The sequence below is a fragment of the Falco cherrug genome, chromosome 5 (genome assembly GCF_023634085.1).
Source record: "Falco cherrug isolate bFalChe1 chromosome 5, bFalChe1.pri, whole genome shotgun sequence".
Classification (NCBI taxonomy): domain Eukaryota; kingdom Metazoa; phylum Chordata; class Aves; order Falconiformes; family Falconidae; genus Falco; species Falco cherrug.
In genome coordinates this window covers 74127899-74146614 of record NC_073701.1, presented here as the reverse complement: position 1 = coordinate 74146614, position 18716 = coordinate 74127899, and positions in this window count along the sequence as shown.

Below are 18716 nucleotides of genomic sequence, written 5' to 3'. Positions count from 1 at the left end.
TTGTAATGGCTTCATCAGTCTTGGATGCCCAGCGCTGGCCAGGCTTAGCTCTGCTGTAGGCAGGTGAATGGCTCTGCTCATAAAATGGGAGGAACTGTACACTATTGCTATTTGGAGCTGGTCTTCTTTTCCTCTCTCTCCAACAATGATAGACAGAAAACAAAATTTTGCTGAGTAAAGTTAACAATGTGGGAATTCAGGTAAATAGAGATGCGCTGTATTTTTGATACAAAAAGTGCTTTCCTTCTAAAATGATATTGGGGAGGGGGGAGAGGAGGGGGAGGCAGATAAAACCACCTGGAAAGCAGGAAGCATGTTACAGTTCAAAGCCAAATGAGCAGCTGTCTGTGACTGGGATATGAAATAGTGGCAGCTGCAGCATGGTCCATATACCAGGACCTGAGGCACAGCTGGTGCTCCAGGGCTGGTTTAGGGGGTGTCGTCCACAACCAGACCATGCAGGCAGAGAGCTGCCCCAGAGGGCACCACCACGCTGATGTCCACACTGCCCTACCTCACAGAGCGGCAGTCCGCTGGGAAAGGACAGAGCGAGGGCGAGCTGGTGTTGGCAGGGTCAGGCTCCGGGCAGAGACCCAGAGCAAGGCTGTCACCCTGCGATAGGCTCTAGTGCCATGTCTGGCTCTCTGTGCTCCAGCACTGGAGTTCCTGGGGCCCTGATGGCTGTTCTGCCATCTCTCTTTTCCATTCCCCCAGCACTGCCCCAGACCAGTATTATCCTATGGGAGAAAAAGAAAATCAGAGGAGGAATGATGTCCTTTGAGTTTTTCTAAACCTCCTAAAATTACTTATGTTTAATGACATGCTGCACATAAAATTGTATTTGCACAAGCATTTCAGTCCTAAAGTGTTTGTGATAGGTGGCGTTTAAACTTCTACAAAAGCAGTCACGTACTTAAACTGGAGAACAATCAAAAAGCAGCAGAAAACCACTACAGAAAATTACTTAAAGAGGGATACAGGTGCAGGGGGTGTGGGCTTATCTACACGTTCATGCAGACAGGTACATGCCCATTGATAAATACATCCATAGGCTGCTCAATAAAGCAAAAAAAAATTATTTTTTTTTTATCCTGGAAAGAAATCTCTAGAATCATCTGTAAACTGGAGAGCTGGAAGTAAGGCTGAAACAGCACAGATTCAAGGGATGGAGAGATGGGACTCACGCCTGGAGTGAGATGACTCATTTGTAACACTAATCATGAGGGATGCTGTGGCCAGCAGGCTTTTCAACAGAGATCTATATTTCTCAGGACCAGGTTATGACATGCGTACTTCTGCAGCTAGCACAGATAATAGCAATAAATGCATCATTCATTAAGTGATGCCTCTCAATATCCTGACTTTCCTCACTTATTTTTTAACAAAAAGTCTGAATTCTCCTGTGCTGCATTTTATGCCTTGGTAAAATGATGGACCCTGGTAAAACCAAGGAGAGGACCATGGTCTGGTGGCACTTATACAGTCAGTATATGTAGTAAACAATGTCCTGAGAGCCAGCTGGTTTTAATTCCTATTCATATATTGCACAATGTGAAAGGGTTGCTCAAGCAGACACGGAGACCTCAGGGACAGCTATCAGCCCTGCCTCTTCACATCATACCTGCAAGTGCATCTGCAGACTTTCATGGCTCCCACCGTGTGTCCAGAACTGCACAATTATCATCAGTCCAAAACAGGTCTGCTAATGGTGCATCTCAGAGAAAACAGCCAAGAGTAGTTCGTCTTAGCCATGACAGTCCTGTAATAGATACGAAATCAAAAGACACTGAAAAATAATTTCCAGCTGAGATCTTCAAAGGATCCTAAGGGCGTTAGGTGCTTGTGGCTCATTTCAATTCAACAGTGGGTTGGAGCTACTTTGAAAAACCCAGCCTTAATCATTGAGACACTGCTGTGAAAACGCTCAGAGTGCAGTGCTGTTGAGTAAAGGATCCATTTTACCACAGCCTTTTTCAGAATAGAATTATCCTGAAATGACAATAATCATAAGCTAGTAATTAAACCTGTATTTACAGAAAACACAAGGACAAAAATGATGAGAGGGAAATGGTGCTATGAACTGACCCTTCTCACTTCAAAGAATGTTAAGGGTGCAGCAGACTTTGCACTCTCTCCAAGTTAAATATTTAATTACAGATCTCTGCTCGTCCTGAAAGCTGTAATGAGAAGATTGCACATCTCAGAAGTGAGAAAGCTAAGCAACTACCCTTTTCGAGGGTTTCTATATCAAAGAACTAAATTTAATTCGTAGAAAAGCAAGGAACTGCCATCTCTGCTTTTCCTGTGAGTCTCTTGGGGCTTGCTCTTTACTGGGGGACAAAGAATCATGTTGTAAAAGACCCCAACAAGCCATAGAGGCACTCTATTTAGTTGGAGCAGCTTCTATCATTTCTGCAAGACAAAGCGGCTCCGCCTCCCACCCGGTCATATCAGAGACATCCCTTTAATACTTCTAATATGCAGCCCAAGCCCCCACAGTCAGCCAGAGGAAGCAGGTTTGCACGTTTCTGCATGGGACAGCACAGCTCCTGGCCGTAGCTGCCAGGCTTGTTCATGCTTTTGGTGGAAAGACACAGCGGCTCATCCAGCCAAGGAAGGGAGTCACCGTGGTGTGCTACAGGAGGGAGCAGGCTAGGAGAAAGGAGCGGAGACATGCACAGCTACTAAAGTCTCTCAATTCTGCCATCATTTCAGAGGATAGCAGGTAGGAATAATGCCAAAGTCTTCCTTAGCAGTGCAACAAGCACATACTTGCACGTCAGGGCCAGAGAAGTCCATGGTGTTATGTATAGCTACTCTTCAAGTGACTTGCTGATCCCCAGACACCCACACCTGGGGTAAGGGAAAGCATCCCCTCGGGATAATGGAGCAGGTGCCCCGTTGGCCACTGGGCTAGTCAATGCTCTACGTATGGGGGCCTGAAGGGGACACGCTCGGCAGGCTCGGCTGCACATGAAGAAGGAACCAGAGCCAATACTGACAGATTTGTTCATTGACAGGGAAACTGGGGGGATTCAGACTCTGCCATCGGAGGAATGCCATTTTGGAGGAAGCACGACATTGCCCTGTGCACTCCTGGTATCCCACTGCCCATTAGAAATGATGGCCAAGGCACAGCCCACCTCACAGGAACCTGCGTGCAGCTCTGTGCCAAACACAGTGGCTGAACGATGCTCTGGTCCTTCCACAGGACAGGGTGCAGTTAGGAATTAGATATATGTCTCCTGTCTTTCCCTGGAGTCAGGGGTGAGAAAGGCTGGGTTTATTTGACTTCCCCAAGGTCTTTTAGATCCACCTGTACCTCTCCTCTTCCACCATATGGCATCACCAGCAGAAGGGTCAGCTGTGGGGGTAACTGGAGGGCTATGCCAGCTCAGAGGGCAGGCGGGAACCCACCACATTGCTTTTCTTTCCAACACCCCCTGACCCACACCACAGCCAAGCCCTCGTGGCACACAGCTACAGATTTTCAGCACAATGACGGTACTGGCCAGAAATTGTCCTCTCCAGCTCCTCCTCACTGCAGGCATGGTCCCATGTAACAGAGAGGGCAGAGACGCTCATCAGCCTTCAAAGGATCTTCTGCAAGGAAGGAGCAAGTGAGTCATAGCACATGTTTGAAGGCATTTCCTGCAGAGTCACTGCAACAGAGACGTGATAGATGTCTATGTGTGGCTATATGTCCCTTGCTGACCGGCTGGCAGCAATCTCTTGTTGCTCAGACAGTGCCAGGCAGACACAGTGGAAGAGATCTTTTTGTATACGATGGTGCACAATAAGTAGCATGAGGACCTTTCCCAGTAGTAGACCCTCTGGAGCTGTGTGAGAGAAGAGAAGGAAGCAGAGTCCTGTCTGGTTCTGAAGCAGCAGCAGTAATTCTATAAATAGCTCACAGAAATCAAGAGATCTATGCAAAGAGGAACTTATTGATGGCCAGACCTGGGCAAACAGCCACTAAGAAGCATGAGATATGGGGCAAAGAGAATGAAGTCGTCCACAGCATGAGGTATTACTGGTGATCAGAAATTAGTAAGAGCTGGAGGGAGCTGAGTTTTGCAGCTGCAGATGTCCTCTGCTGAAGTCTACCCTCTCTGTCCAGCAACAGCGTCACCCACAGAGCCTATCCCTGCTGCCCGGAGTAAGCCAGCATGCTACAGATGGAGAGGAAAGCTGCAGAGGCTGCCTTGTGGAGGATTCAGCCACTGCGCTGACCACAGTAAAGCAATGGCTGAAATCAGAGAGGAACCACACACGAGCACTAAGGAGAAGCTGCGAGAACCTGGCAAAGGTCTCTGCAAAGGTGGGGGACTGGCCACTGCAGACATTGTTTCCTGGTGTATGTCCTCTGCTGCAGACCTCCCTGGGTGGCTTCTGGATGCTGATGTAAATGCCTTTCACCGTGGTAGCTCACCAGGGGAACACGTCCGTGCAAGCAAGTTTGTACAGGTCATTCCTGGACAGCACAAGTAGGAAAAGTCTTCTCCCTTCTCAGCAGGAGGATTCGCACCTAGCGAGTGACAGCCGTCTGTCCACCCCTGCCCTGGAAAGCTGTCGCTTGATCACACGTGCCCTGGCTGCTGGTGAGTGCTGGAGGTCGAGCCCATCTCAGAGGAGGTTGCCCAGGAATTCATAGCTTTGATATTACGCTTGCCTTGTCAGGACGAGCTAGGAAGCTGGATCAGGTCTCTGCGTAGTCTCACCTTCCCATCATTCACTCTTTCTGATGGAGAATGGAGATAGCATGCGTGGACACAAAGCCAGTGGCATCCCCTAAATCCCCCTTTCCGGCTTTATGTCTTTGTGTGTTTGGGGGTCAAAATACAAGTGCATGGTGAGGGTGTTACACCGATTCATTTCGTGTGTGTTGAGATAAATTGCTGCCAAACGCCAAGTGTCTAAAGCAGGAAACTATTTGAAGTGGTGAATCGTGCTGGGATTACTGGGCAGCCTACTCCATCTAGAGAGTAAGCAAACCACAGATCTGATAAGCCTTGTATTACCTTTGTAAAACTTGAACCAGCCCCTGGGGGTGTTTTCTTATGTTAGTGTATTTAAGATTAATAAATCCAGATGTGCTGTACAGTTCAGAGATTTGGGGGGCAAATCCTGTTTGCCAGGAAAGATAAATGCAATAAATATTTTGTGAAATAAATATTATATGAAAGAAATAAAAATAAAATATAAATTCGGAGTTGGTATCTCACAGGACTAATGTATCTTAATGTTTGTGCTGGAATGACTCTGAGGCCTCTGACATTTCATTTCCCTTGCCTTTGAGCAACATGATTAATTTAAATAGACAAATAAAGAACCAAATGGTAAATCACAATTCCTTTGAAGTTTAGAGCTAGGTCTGCTGAATCAGTATTAAGCTGTTTCTGCATTTCAATTAACTCTTTGAGAAACCACTGCTTCATGGAGACCTTCTGTAATTACCAGTGTGAATGAGTGGAATTCCAGAGGTGATGAAGACCTTTTAGTTAATTGATTTTGAGGCTCCAGCTAGACAGGCTATGCAAAAAAGGAGAACATAGCCCTGGAAGTGTTGATAAGTGCCTTAATCTTCAAGGCTTTCTGGTTTTATTTTTTTAAAAAAAAAAGAAAGCAATGAATAAGAATGTTTGTTCTCAGAGTTCTTTCGAGGAGAAGCTTCTGTGGTTGAAACAAATGTGTTAGTAGCTAAAAATAAAATCAATGACCTCAGCAGCCTCCTCTGGTTGTAATCCTAAAACAGTGCTGACCTGAGTCTTTTTATTTGTCGATTCTTAATTATACGAGGGCTGTCTCTTCCTCTTTCTGCCATCAGTGTAATGAAACAAAGCCATTTGCAACCTCTTTTCTATTGTGTATTAGGGTAATTTTTTTACAGTTTGGGAGAGAACTTACAGTTGTGAATGATCTTACCGATGGAGTACCAGAACATATTTTATGATGTGGCAAGAGCACTTGTCTCCTTTCATGAAATCAAGCATGGATGAGAGCAAGGTTCATGTCCAGTCCAGGGCATCCAAGCTTTATTGTTTCTAAATACGCTGGCAGTGTACTGAAGCATTTACTAATATACTATAGCATACATTGTGAATATTTTTATAGCACCTTCTCTCTTTCTTGTTTCCATACCTTCCTAAAGTATGCTTAAAGTATGTTAAAGAGCTTAAAGTACAAACCTTCACAAGTTCCTTGGCATGTACATAACTTGGACTTTCAAAACTCGGTTACTAAACTCTCAAATCTGGTATATATACACAAAACCTTGTGCATGTGTGAGAGGGAGGAGCTTTCACAAATCAGTAATTCCAAGCAACAAGTATCCTGGGAATATTATTCTTGTGTAGATAAAGTCAGAATAGACTGGTTGCTCCTTCTGTGCTTTGATGTACTGTTGTAGATGAGGTTGCTGAAATCACCAGATAAATTCATACTGTGTGTTGGCAGAACTGCTTCCCTGGGCTCTTGGCCCAGCACTGCCAGTATTCACCTGCAGAGCTCTTACAGTTTCGTTGTTCTGAGCCTTGCCATGCTTCTCTATACAGCTGGCACAGTCTTCTCTTCTCAAGATACTGGCAGCTGTTAACATGGGTGGCTGTGAGGACTTGATCAGCTAGCCCACACGCAGACCCATAGGGTATCCTGCCTGCCGGACACATGCATCCTGAGTATCCTTCCTCATACTCAAGGCTGTCCCCTGTGGTATTAGACGTGTACATCTGGGCGTCTGAGCAGAGTCCCGGACGGCAACAACTTCAGGGCAAGCTGAATTGCTCCCCAGCTTCCACAGGACAGATCATATTGCCACTGCCCTGCTCACACATGGGCGGCTGCAAGCACCCACGTGGTGCTAAATGTCCAAATCCAGAGCTGGGTCCCGCTTGCACCTTCAGTTGCTTTTGTGTGCACCACCTCCCTGGCTAGCTTTAGCTTTTTGCTCTTCCTTGCTCTTCTCCTTCTAGACCTCTTTGGAGTGGCATTTTGTTTTGGAGAAGAAAGCCTGTTATGTTGAAACTGGAATGTAAGAACTTACAAATTTTGTTTTGGCCAAGCAATTCTTTTATCAAAAAGTTTTATCAGACTTTCTCCAACAGTTTTAGCAAAAAGTATAAAATGAATGTTCTTGCCTTGTCAGCCAGTCAATGCTAACTTGCTTCTTAAAGATATAAGCTGAAACTATTAATGATGTGGTAAAAAGATAAAATTTGGGGTATTTTTTGAAAGAAAGCTATGGTTTGATTTATTCTGTAATTCATTATAATGAACTGGTTATCTTAGTCCTCAATGAATTAAAGTGACAAAAATTTTTATCAGAACAGTTTATCAAGGTAAGTGATAAATAATGTTATTAGACTTAATATTCCAGCCTCATTTGCTTTTCACACAGAAGTTCGTAACAGCCAATAAGACATGGCTATTTAATAACATTGTGCTAAAGCCATAAACACTGTATTTATAAAGTTGACATGTAATAATAAAAGGACAAAAAATGATCTTGTAACAAAAGAAGATTTCAGCCAGACTCAATAAATGCTTAGTCTGGACTCTTTATACTAGAAAGCTGTGAAAAAATAATAACCTTTTTAAAAATAAGCATTTGCTGTTTTGATGAAAAGTGAAAATTAATGATGGTTTATTTCTTTCCCTACGAGTCCTTTCTGTCTTCCCCACCCCCACCCTCCCACCCCCACCCCCGGCATCACTGCACTAGAGGGGCAGTGGAGAGGGTCAAGTCAAGAGGGGAGAGAGAAAGATGCAAAGGAAAGAAAAACCTGAATTACTTCCAAAAAGGTAATGTTTCCAAACCTAAAAGTTGTGAATTACTTTGAAGACATAAAAGAAATGTATATCCTAAGCCTGCAAATTAAAATTATTCCTCCTTTTTGTGTGTGAGTTTGTATTTCAATATTCTGATGTGTTCCATCTTCTACTTGCTTGGATATCAGTTAATTACTGGCTCATTAAGTACCTCATACCATAGTCACATCCATTCTTTTATTGAGTATTCTATTAAATACCTGGAGAAAGTTCAGATGATGCAAATTAATTTTATTATCATAGCACTACCAATTCAGGAAGAAAAGAGCACAAGGAAATATGAAGTGTGACTTCCAGTTCCTTTACCCATCTTCCTGCCCCATTTCCCTCCTGGGTTCACAGAGCACAGCCTGACATACCCATCTGTTTCTGACTAAGTGTTTCAGGGTCTGACTTTTCTAGAAGCCTTTTGCTACAAGGCTAGAAGCACCCTAAAGCTCTGATTCAAACCAGACTTGTGCTGCTCTCCCAAGAAAATACCAGCTCCAGGAAAGGAAGTTTCCTTTGCCTCTTCCAGAGCTGGCTGCTGCTCGGAGATACCACAAACACCACTGGCAGCACGTTAAATGTGTCTGTATTAGCAAGCACTGGTCCGCTGGCTTTGATAGCGCCTATGAGCAGGGGCTTCTATCTGGCCATGAGGCCACGACAATTTTTTACACCGTGTGAATCTGACTGTTGCAAAAGGGGGTATTAATAGCAGGCAGGAGGTGATCACCCCTCATTCCTTCCCCAAAACGAGCACCTACCACAGTGCCCACAGGCCTAGAACACTTCATTTGAGCAGGGCTCAGGCAAATGCACGCAGAGGCACCAGCTCTTGGTAGCTCTGTCATAAGCAGAGCAATGGAGGCTTCTGTGAAAATTTGGTCAAGGAGATGGATGAAAACATAGCAATCCATAAACTATGTAATGTTCCTAAAGCCTTCCAAATCCCATTATTATATTTGAATTTGTATGGACTGGTTTGAGTTTCTATACCATCTGATTTCTTATGGTCAGCATCAGCATAAGCAATCCCCAAAGCTTAGCAGTGGTTAAGATTTGCCATAGAACTATAAAATTTCAGGCTTCTCTGAAAGTGTCTTTTCAGCAACACCAGGTATATATACCTCTGGTTGTTTTGTTGGTTTTGGTTTGGTTTTTTTTTCTGATTTGTTTAATTGCATATAACTAGAATGTAGTTTCAGACCTAGTTTATTGGGCTGACTGGAAGGTGGACAGCTTTCCAGTGCATATAGAGCCTTCCCAGATTTCATTTTACTATTTTCATAGCCAAAGGGCACTTTGCTGCCTATTTAATTGGGTGGGTCTATAAAATAATCCCATCAATATACTCAGACTGAAATAAGAAAGTGCACATTGACCTTCTTTTTCCCAGTATCTCTGGGCTGTTGTTATTATGTTAAAGATCTGTTGGTCGATAAAAAAAAAGCTTATTAAAGTGAGGCTTTCTAAATGGAAGCAAGACAGACTCTTCAGTCAGTCCCCATCTCCAGTTTCATAGCAATATAAATATAATCTCTCCTTTCTTCCTTTCTTCGTTCTTTTTTAGAAGTGATTTCAGTGCTTTTCTGTTTGGCTTCGAGTGGCTAGCATGAACCTCTGCTCAACCAATTTCAGGTGTACAGAACCCAGATAGCTCATTCCTACCCCATAGATCCTCTGCTGCTAGAAGTGATGGATTCTGCTGATGCAAGAAAGTCTGAATTTTCAGAAAAAGACTGTGAAAGATGCAATTCCTTACTTATTTTCTTTTTCTTCTTTCTTAATTCTTTTGCCTTTGAAAATAGGTGCAGACTTACACTGTTGTCATACCAAAAAAAAAAAAAAAAAAAAAAAAACCAACAACAAAACCAAACAAAACACAGAAGAAAAATCCTCTGAAAAAACAAAATCCTTGAAAAATTAAAGCAACTGTCATTGACATATTTTTCACTCATTTGGACCAGCTCTAGTTACAATACAGTACAGTATGTAGCATTGATGACATGAAATAAATGACCCCACTGAAGTTAACATTTATCTGTTCCCAGCATTATTTAAGTAGATTAGTTGACCCAGATTAACTATATAAAAGTTCGTTGTGTAACACAGGTATGATGAAAGAACAGGTTTACGAGAATACTTTTCATTAATATATCAAGAGATTAAAAGGGCCAGAGCTAAGAAATATAATGTTCCAAAGAGCGAAGAAAAAGAGAAAATAGGAAAAAAAGACCTATTTGAGTAGATGGCAACAGGTCACATATTAAAACTTCAAAAGAGTTGGCCACAAGGGAAATCAAGAGAAGTATTTCAGAGAGTGTATGATTAAGATGTGGACAGAAGCACTGCAGCTAGTGGTGGAAACTGTGCTCCTGCTCCTTATTTGACTTACACCAGCCTCATTCCAACAGCACTAGGTCATCATCAGACAGAAATGAAAATTTGACTGCAGTGGAGTCCTCTTATTTTAAAACGATGAGAAATGAAGGGGCCCTGGACACAAAGCACAAGCTCCCATTTGTATTGCCTTAGCCAACACCACTTTTAGAAATACGGATTTCAGCCGCTACTCGTGGTTTTCCTGTTTCCCTGCTCAAGGGAGAAGGTTTCCATCCATAGTGGTGCCTGCAGGTTCTGTCCCAGATACCTCCTCCAGCTGATCCAACGGGTGATTGTAGAGTAGGGGACAATGGGTGATTGTAGAGTAGGGGAATATAATGTTTATATAGTCAATGGCAAAGAAGAGCCACAGAAAAACCCTGGAGGGGAATAAATGGCTTCCCCCAGAAGAATCCTTGGAAAACTCAAGGCAACAGAAGGAACAGGCTACAGTTCTGCCCTTGCAGAATGCCATTTAGCCCAGGAAGGGCAAAACCAGTGACAGCACTGCTTCATTTGCTCAGTCTCTAACATTTAAAAGCTTTTTGTTCTATATTTTTGATTCCTCTGGTTTTAAAACAATACCCTTATATCAGATCCAGTCAATCTTGAGAGCCCATCGTGCCTTGGCTTCAGGCTTATGCTTCTATAAAGAATATCACCTTGGTCCACCAAACCCCAAAAACCCCGCAATGAACACAAAATGAAAAATCCCCAAATATTTATATTTACCCTCATATTCAACTATTTAAATTTATTCAAGTCCTTTGAACTCCTGAGCACACCAATAAAGGCAGGCACCTGATAATAAACTCCATGGTTTTTTTCTCTAAAGTGATAGAAAGGCAGTTTTATTTGCTGCTCTGAGTTGGCTAGGATTCTGCTGAAGATTGGGCATCTGTTTATCTTTCTTCTCCTTTATCCTACTTTTTCCCTCTCTCTCCCTCCCTGCAGCCAAGTCACTGACACTAGTTTCTGAAGTCCTCCTGCCAGAAGCTTGCCCATCTGTTCAGCAGTGTCTCCTCGTAATGATGTTGGCATTAATCTTTTCTGCAGTGTTTTTTTAATGGTGTTCATCAGAAATGTGAAATCTTTGAATCACAGCCCACTTCACATCAGAGTGATAACTTGTTTGAGTAAAGCTCTGGAAGGCAGAGCCTCTTAATTTTGCATTAACAAGCACTTCAGTTTTATTTCGGCAGAGATGGGCAGTGGGAAAGCAGACCTGAGTCACCTCTTAGCTGACTGCATTTTTAACTTCCATATGCATTAAAGAGGGAAAGGTTTACTTCAAAATACTTGTAAGAACAGAGAGAGTGACCTGCTGAAGTGAATTAAATCAGGTTATTCAACATGTCGTAATGGGCTGACAGTGACTCATTTTTAAGCGCAATGCACTTACATCCTCTGACTATCACAGTGCTGACTGAAGCAGTACATTTTTCAAAAGAATATAGCAACAAATACAGCAGGTGAGTACAGACAACCTTGCTTTCCCTTCAGCCTGCAAGAGGTACTTTTTTTCCCCTTCTACTTTCTTAGCAGGGTCAGGAATGCATAGACTGTGGGATGCATTTTCCTCCCGCTGCACTAATATAAATCAGAGGAACTCCATTTTAACCAATCGATTTTCTGCGAGTCTGCGTAAGTGGAACATCACAAGGTCTATACCTTTTTCATCCTATTTCCAGCTCATAATTTTAAACAAAAATTCGCAAATAGGAACTAATATTACTTTATATATTTAGCATATGCTATTCTATAGCTCCTTCCACAAATCCTGCATCACACTTCAGGAGGAATTTAAATAGATACTAATACATAAGAAGCGAGATCTATAGGTTAGCTGGGTAAGAAACATGTATTTTAAACTCAGAAGACATACACTGCTATCTAGTGGCAGCAGCAGGAAGTCCTAATACACAGCAGCCCATAACCACACATAGTTTAAAATACAGGAACTTTTTTCCTTTGTGGCTCCTTTTTTAATAGAGAGCAGCAGTAGGGCACAGTCAGTGCCTGTTAGTGTTCCCTGATGTCATCTCACAGCAGTCAGAGTCTGTAACTGGAAGTAAGCTCTGCATTTGAATTATTTTCATGATTATTTTGTGAAAAGTGATGCCAGCTTTTTAGAGGTTGAAACTTTTTTATAAAATGTGACAAACCAAAATGCTAATATATATTCAATAAGTTTAATCAGAAACAAATATGCTTGAGAGAAACTAAACCAAAAGATCTAAAACAAGACTCTACACTTTTTAAAAATGGTTAACATAACACCTGTAAAATCAGCTAGGTTTAATTTTGTAAGATTATAGGTAAACTAAATATTTTCCCAGATTTTACGATTTCTTCTGATGATAAGTTTTGAGAACACTTAGGAGAATGGCTTGTGAAAGGACATTTTAAGTTGTTTTCAGGACCTGAAAGTGGCTAAGGAAATTTTTCATTCCCTAATTCAGCCAGCAGCCTAAGGAGCAATGTTTTCTCCCATCTCTCTAGCAATGCTATGTTGATATGCCATCCCCTGCTTTATCAGAGGGGATGCTTGCTGTCGGGAACAGCAAAAAGGACCCCGGATCTGTATTCCAATCTGTTCAACCTGGTGTCTGTAATGAGAAGCCATATTACTTATCTGATGTCCATGGCTGGAGACATCAGTTGAGGGTCTTGTGGTGTTCATCTCCCCAAAGCCACAAAAGAAGCTCTCAGGACCTGACAAGGGCTAGTGTTTGACGAATAGCTTTGGCAGTTTGCAGAATCTGTTTTATTATTTGGCATATGAAAAATGGATCCTTCCTGTTGTAACCTGTGGACAACAAGCCCTATACTGAGGGCCAGTTTAAACAAATTTATGCACACCTTTTTACATATGGTCCTGAAATGAAGCTGTGCCTGGAGGGAGCTAATTAAGGGAGGGTCACCAGGCAGTAACTCCTATTTCCCTTTATAGTCAAAGGAGAGAAATTTATGCTCCCCAGAAGGAAGGTAGAGGCAGAAATTTGTTTGACCTGTTTCAAGTAACTGCTCTGGGCTGAGATGTACCACAGCCAGGAGCGTCCATTTCTTTGCATTCGTTATAGAAGGGCCAGGTCTCAGCTTACAGATGATATTTACCCAAAGGAAATATGCTTAGGACCTCAGGGCTGAGAATAATGATCAGTACGGGTTCAGATCTCAGATCCTGAGCAGAGGCATCTCCTCACAGGTGGGATGTCCATCCAGCTAGTACCACTGGTGCCCTGCAGCCTGGCCATACAAAAGCAGTGTGCAACTAGTGATGCAAGAGAGATGCTGCTCAGGTGACAAGCCTGCTCTGTTGATTCACTCTTCAGAATTTGGACATAAGAATGTACAAGTCATGCTTGAGCTTGCTGGGTATCATTTATGTAATATAACATTTCTGTGATGGAACTGCATAGTATCCAAGGAACAAGACAGTTTATCGAGTTTTGTAGTCAGGAAACTCCATGAATGAATACAGTGGCTTAAAAGCAGCGCAAAGATGTTTTCAAACTACTTTTTCTCTTTTTTGTCCTTACCACAGCCAGTCACAAAATAAATTATCAAGACTTCAAAGAACAAAATGCAGTAATAACTTAACACAGAAAAATAGATGCAAACCAAATTAAACAGATGTAGAAAAGATTTCTCAAATCTGAAACTTTGTTTTACAGATCAACAAAGAGGATTAGAGATTGCCTTCTGAGTGTTACACAAATGGCAGGAAAAGAAACAGTACATGTCCTTAATCACTACACATGTGATCACAGGTGCATTTTGTGATCATACAGTACAAAGAACTTAAAGCACCTTTAACATTAGAGTCCAGTAAGGAGGTTTATCTCACATACTTCAGAAATCTATAAATCAGCTGTATATTCTAAATTAGGTCCCCATCAGTTTTCTTTAATCAGTGGAGAGGGGTAGGGACTGTCAAAGATGACCAGTATTGGTAGATACCTTTTGTTAGAGAATCTTAAAACCACTTTCTAGATGTGCCCATCTCTTTCCCTTGCCTACAAAGAACCAACAGAAATAGCTGTCCTTGTATTTCCATGAGCAAACATTGCTGCAGGAAGAGGTGCTCTAGCCTTTCTTGAACTATTAGCAATTTGTCTCCATCTTTCCTTTCCCCTCTCCCATCCAGCTTATGTTTTTGGGCAGAAGTGTCAAAAAAAAAAAAAAAAAAAAAAAAGGCTAGTTTTAACCTGAATCCCTTCTGTAAACCAGATCACCGTGGACAATCTGTGCCAGCATCAGAGAGGGGAAAGCACAGAGGTCAGGAGTGACCAGTTTCAGAAGTGCTTAGACACTAATGCTCAGCAGATACTGCAGCAAAGCGGAACTTCATGGTGACTACAGGGAATTCAACTGAAATTTTCGATGGTTTCTCATTGCAAGATTTTTAGCACAAGTCTGCTGTTCTATTTACGTCCATGTACAATGCCTGTCTTTCACAATGGGGTTCCTGGCAGAGAAACTCCGGTCATACTTGGCATATGTTAGCCTGCTTGCTTGGAGTGCTACTGGGAGGGATTGGGTTATCACACTGAAGTGCACAACAGTGCCTACAGAACACAGCCTGCAACAGCGAAAATAAACAGCATCAGATCTTTTGCAGATTGGTTTCAGTGCATGCACAGTGGATTTATTCAGTGTCAGCCTACATTCATATCTTATTTTACAAAAAAAAAAATAAAAATCAGCCACTAATCCTAAACACACCACTAACCCTCCGAGTAACACAACATTTTTCAGATTTTTGGAGGCAAGAATCACGATACTTTAACAACCTCAAATGTTTATTTATCTTAAGCTTAACAGTTCTGGGCTTAAGGATTTCATTTGGAGTTTACTGAGTCTTAAATTTAATCTGGAGTGTATTTTCACAGAAAATACTCCTTTAAACATCCACCTTGTTATCTCTTTTGTAATTAAAAGGATTTAGGATCAATATTCTCTAAATATGCAAACAAGCTGATAGCTAAGATTTTGTCTGTTTTACAACACGCCATTACAATCCTGCGTTTCTGAGTCAACTATGACATTCTGCAATTGATCCTGAGGCAGAACTTCATAAAGGCTGTTAATGTTTGCACTGTTGAACAAATACTCTAAGATACTTGAAATCCCAAAATCTCATCTGTGCATTCCAGTACAGTGTATACAGAGTAATTATGTCAACACTGTTGTCTTTGACGTGAATAGCAAGGAGATAGCTTTCATTTATCAGGGCAGAAATATGGGTCCACAAAATTCAAAATTATCCAGCGATGCAGTATTGTGTTGAGGGCTATAAGACGGTGCCAGGATGCTGTGCAGCTGGAAGACTGACATTTGCCAGCTTTTCAGGGCCAGAGTGGTGTGTATGGCACAACTGCCTGCTCAATCTGCTCATATCCTTGACAGTTCAGCAACCCAGATCTGAGATAAGGGCAAGTAAAGAAACAAGTGAGAGGACGAAGCTGGGCTCCATATACATCACAGCAAGTTTCAATTCATATACTCTGAGGAAGCTGCTTTGGTGTTCTGGTGCAGCTGCTTTGTATTTTATTTGGAAGTAGCCTCTTTTTGCAAATAATATAGTGAAATGCTCTCTTCTGACATCTGACAAGGTCTGAGACAGATTATCAGCAATAGCTGGTGAGGGCTGTGTGCAGCTGAAGACAAAAGGCAAAAAGAAATCTTTTGCAATTCTTTGAGGGTACTTTGGAAGGATCCAGACAATGAGAAACAGAGGCACATGCTGTCTAGCCCCAGGCTGGACAAATAACTACAGTGCCAGGAAAGAGCAATTCATTGGCCTGTTCCCTCCCTTCTTTCAAATGAGGGGTCCCAAGCTTCTGTTTTCCTTTTTTTTCTGCAAGTTCAGGCATATACCCATATTTATATCCCTTTCCAAGTAAGCATTTACAACTGTCACTAAAGGACAACAGGAGAGAAAAAAATTCTGCTTCCAAATATGACTGTTGCTAAACTAAACACACGAAGAGGGTAAATCCCAAAAGACCGATACTTTATGGCTCAGTCTCAAAGTAAATCTCATAAAATAAAAAGGGTGTTAAAAGCTTATGGGATGTTTCCTGTCTTTAGCGATGTTCTCTCTCGAGTTAACTCTTCCAACAGCACCCATGTTTTGCATGAAATAGAAAAAAATATTTATGCCTATTTCTGTACTCACTTTTAAGCACAGTTAACACTTCTTTAAGAGATTTTCTTCAATCAAAATAGTGTCTCCACAACACATACAACGTCTGAATATTTATGAAATCTATAGAATCAGTGTTTGGGGGGGTGGGGTGGAGACTGTGCTCAATTTCACAAATAAAACAAGAAAAGTGAATTTTATTCATGTATTGTACTGAAGGGAAAGGAGTATTTTGAGCGATCAAGGTCCTTCAGTGTGGGGCATTTGTGAAACTCTCATATAAGACGAGTGGTTTTCCGAGACATGCCAGTCAGTTTAACATACAGAGTTGTAATATGCATATTATACGTACAAATGACAACATAAAAAGTTCATAATTTATAGTAACATTAGTACTCTGCAATTAAAGAGGAAGTCATCTGAACTTTCAGACTTCCCTATTTTCTGTGTCCCCAAAATCAATTGATCCAACTGAACTTCCTGTGCTGCACCTCATTCCTGTAACCAGATGGTTTGGGGGTTTTTCAGTTGTTTGTGGTTTTTTGGTTGCTTTTGGTTTTTTTTCTCCCAGCAAGTTCATTTGAAAGTAAATACAAACCACAAAAAAAAAAAAAAGGATTGTAATGTGTTTCAGAAATTACCGATTTGCCTGCTTTAGTGATTTATTTTTCCCCCCCATCACTTAACATATCTCCAAAATGTTTTTATTCTTGTTTTGCTGTGGGATTTCAAAGCTATGGGGATTGAATGAGTAAGGAAAGTAATGCTACATAAACTGATACTTCTGTACATATATGCAAACACTTAAGACAAATGTTAGTAAGTACACATTTCTTCTGAGCTAGCATTTCTATTAAATTTTCTATTAGTTTATTAGAAGGAGTGTGGGCTTACAAACAAGTAATTGTGATATAACATATGTGCAGTGATCCTGGTTTACTTCATCATCTATATGGCTGTTATTTAGGTAAAACAGAGCTCAGAAGCATTGTAGCAATGCCAGCTGCAGGGCTCAGCACATTCTCTCTGATATGAGCAAGGAGGAGACAGTGTGAGGGCTTAAACACATACCTGCTACAGGTGCCTTCTTGAGAACTGGTGGATGAGGAGATTTTGGGTTTCTTTCTTCCTCTGGGAGGTAAGATTTAGTGTACACTAACAAAGAGTGCCAAGATTATAGCTACAGTTTGGGACTGGTGCTTTCTCTTTCAAAAGGAGCTGCCAGATCCCAAACTTTTTTTGCTTTGCCTATTTATAGCAATCCTGTGCTGTCTCTAGTAATTGCAGAGTGAATTGGGAAGTGTAGCTGTGATGCTTGGAAAAGCATGGTACAGCGGATGAACAAGTAGACCATATAGTGTCTAACCTTGCCACAGCATGAGGCTTTCAATGCTTAAATTAATTCTTGGTCTTCTGACCGCTTTTCCTTATACAGCATAATCCAGTCTTTCTTTGTATTCTCTGCTGCTCAGCATTTTGAGTTGGCTTTTCATAAAGCATGCATATTAAGAATTCATAGGCAATTCTTCTCATGAAAAATTATTCCTTTTAAAGCGCAGAGGGCAAAGGCAACTTTTTCCAGGGTTGCTGGCTGTTAGAAAAATGGCCATTAAAATAAAGCAACCAGGCTGTAAAACTGCTTTTTAAATTAAAAACCTTTCTTTAAAACGACAACTCTTACCAGAATTGTGAGTTTGATGGCTGAGGCCTAAAACAAGTGAAAAAGAAGGATAATCAGAACTTAAGAAGGACTGAAATCCAGAGGGACAACACATAAGGGATGAGGTAAAAATTGCTCCTGAAGCAAGCATGGTCCTTTCCACCCTGAAAGGAAAGAAAATTTTTCCTACCTGCTTGTATAGGCTTCTTTAAGTCTTCTCACAATCATGTGGGTTGTTTACTCACAGACCTTTCTCTCTCTGCAAAAGAATTTCTCATCTCCTACATCCAGACAGGTTTGAGAGAGGTTCAGTTGGTTACTGCTTTTCTGGAGATCATGGAGCACCAATTTTGTTTCATTTTTGATCAACAGATGATTTTTGTGTAGAGAAAAAGTAACTGGCACTAAATTCCCCCAATCACCCCACCCCACCCCCCATCGCTGCATGCTGTTTGTGTTCTTGCAAAGGGTGCAGGCAAGATGCACACGTCTGGTTACATTTATCCGTGCCATATACACAAAGTCACTGCTAAACTTTTCTCCTCTTTCTGGGTAAAGAGCACCATTCTATACTTTTATCCAATTCAGACTGTTTCTATAATTATTTATCAATTGTGAAATCTGTCTGTAGCCTTACATATCCAGCAATTTACCAGGGGAAAATTAGGGACTTTATTTGCCTATTACTGCTGGCTGGATCAGCATGTATTT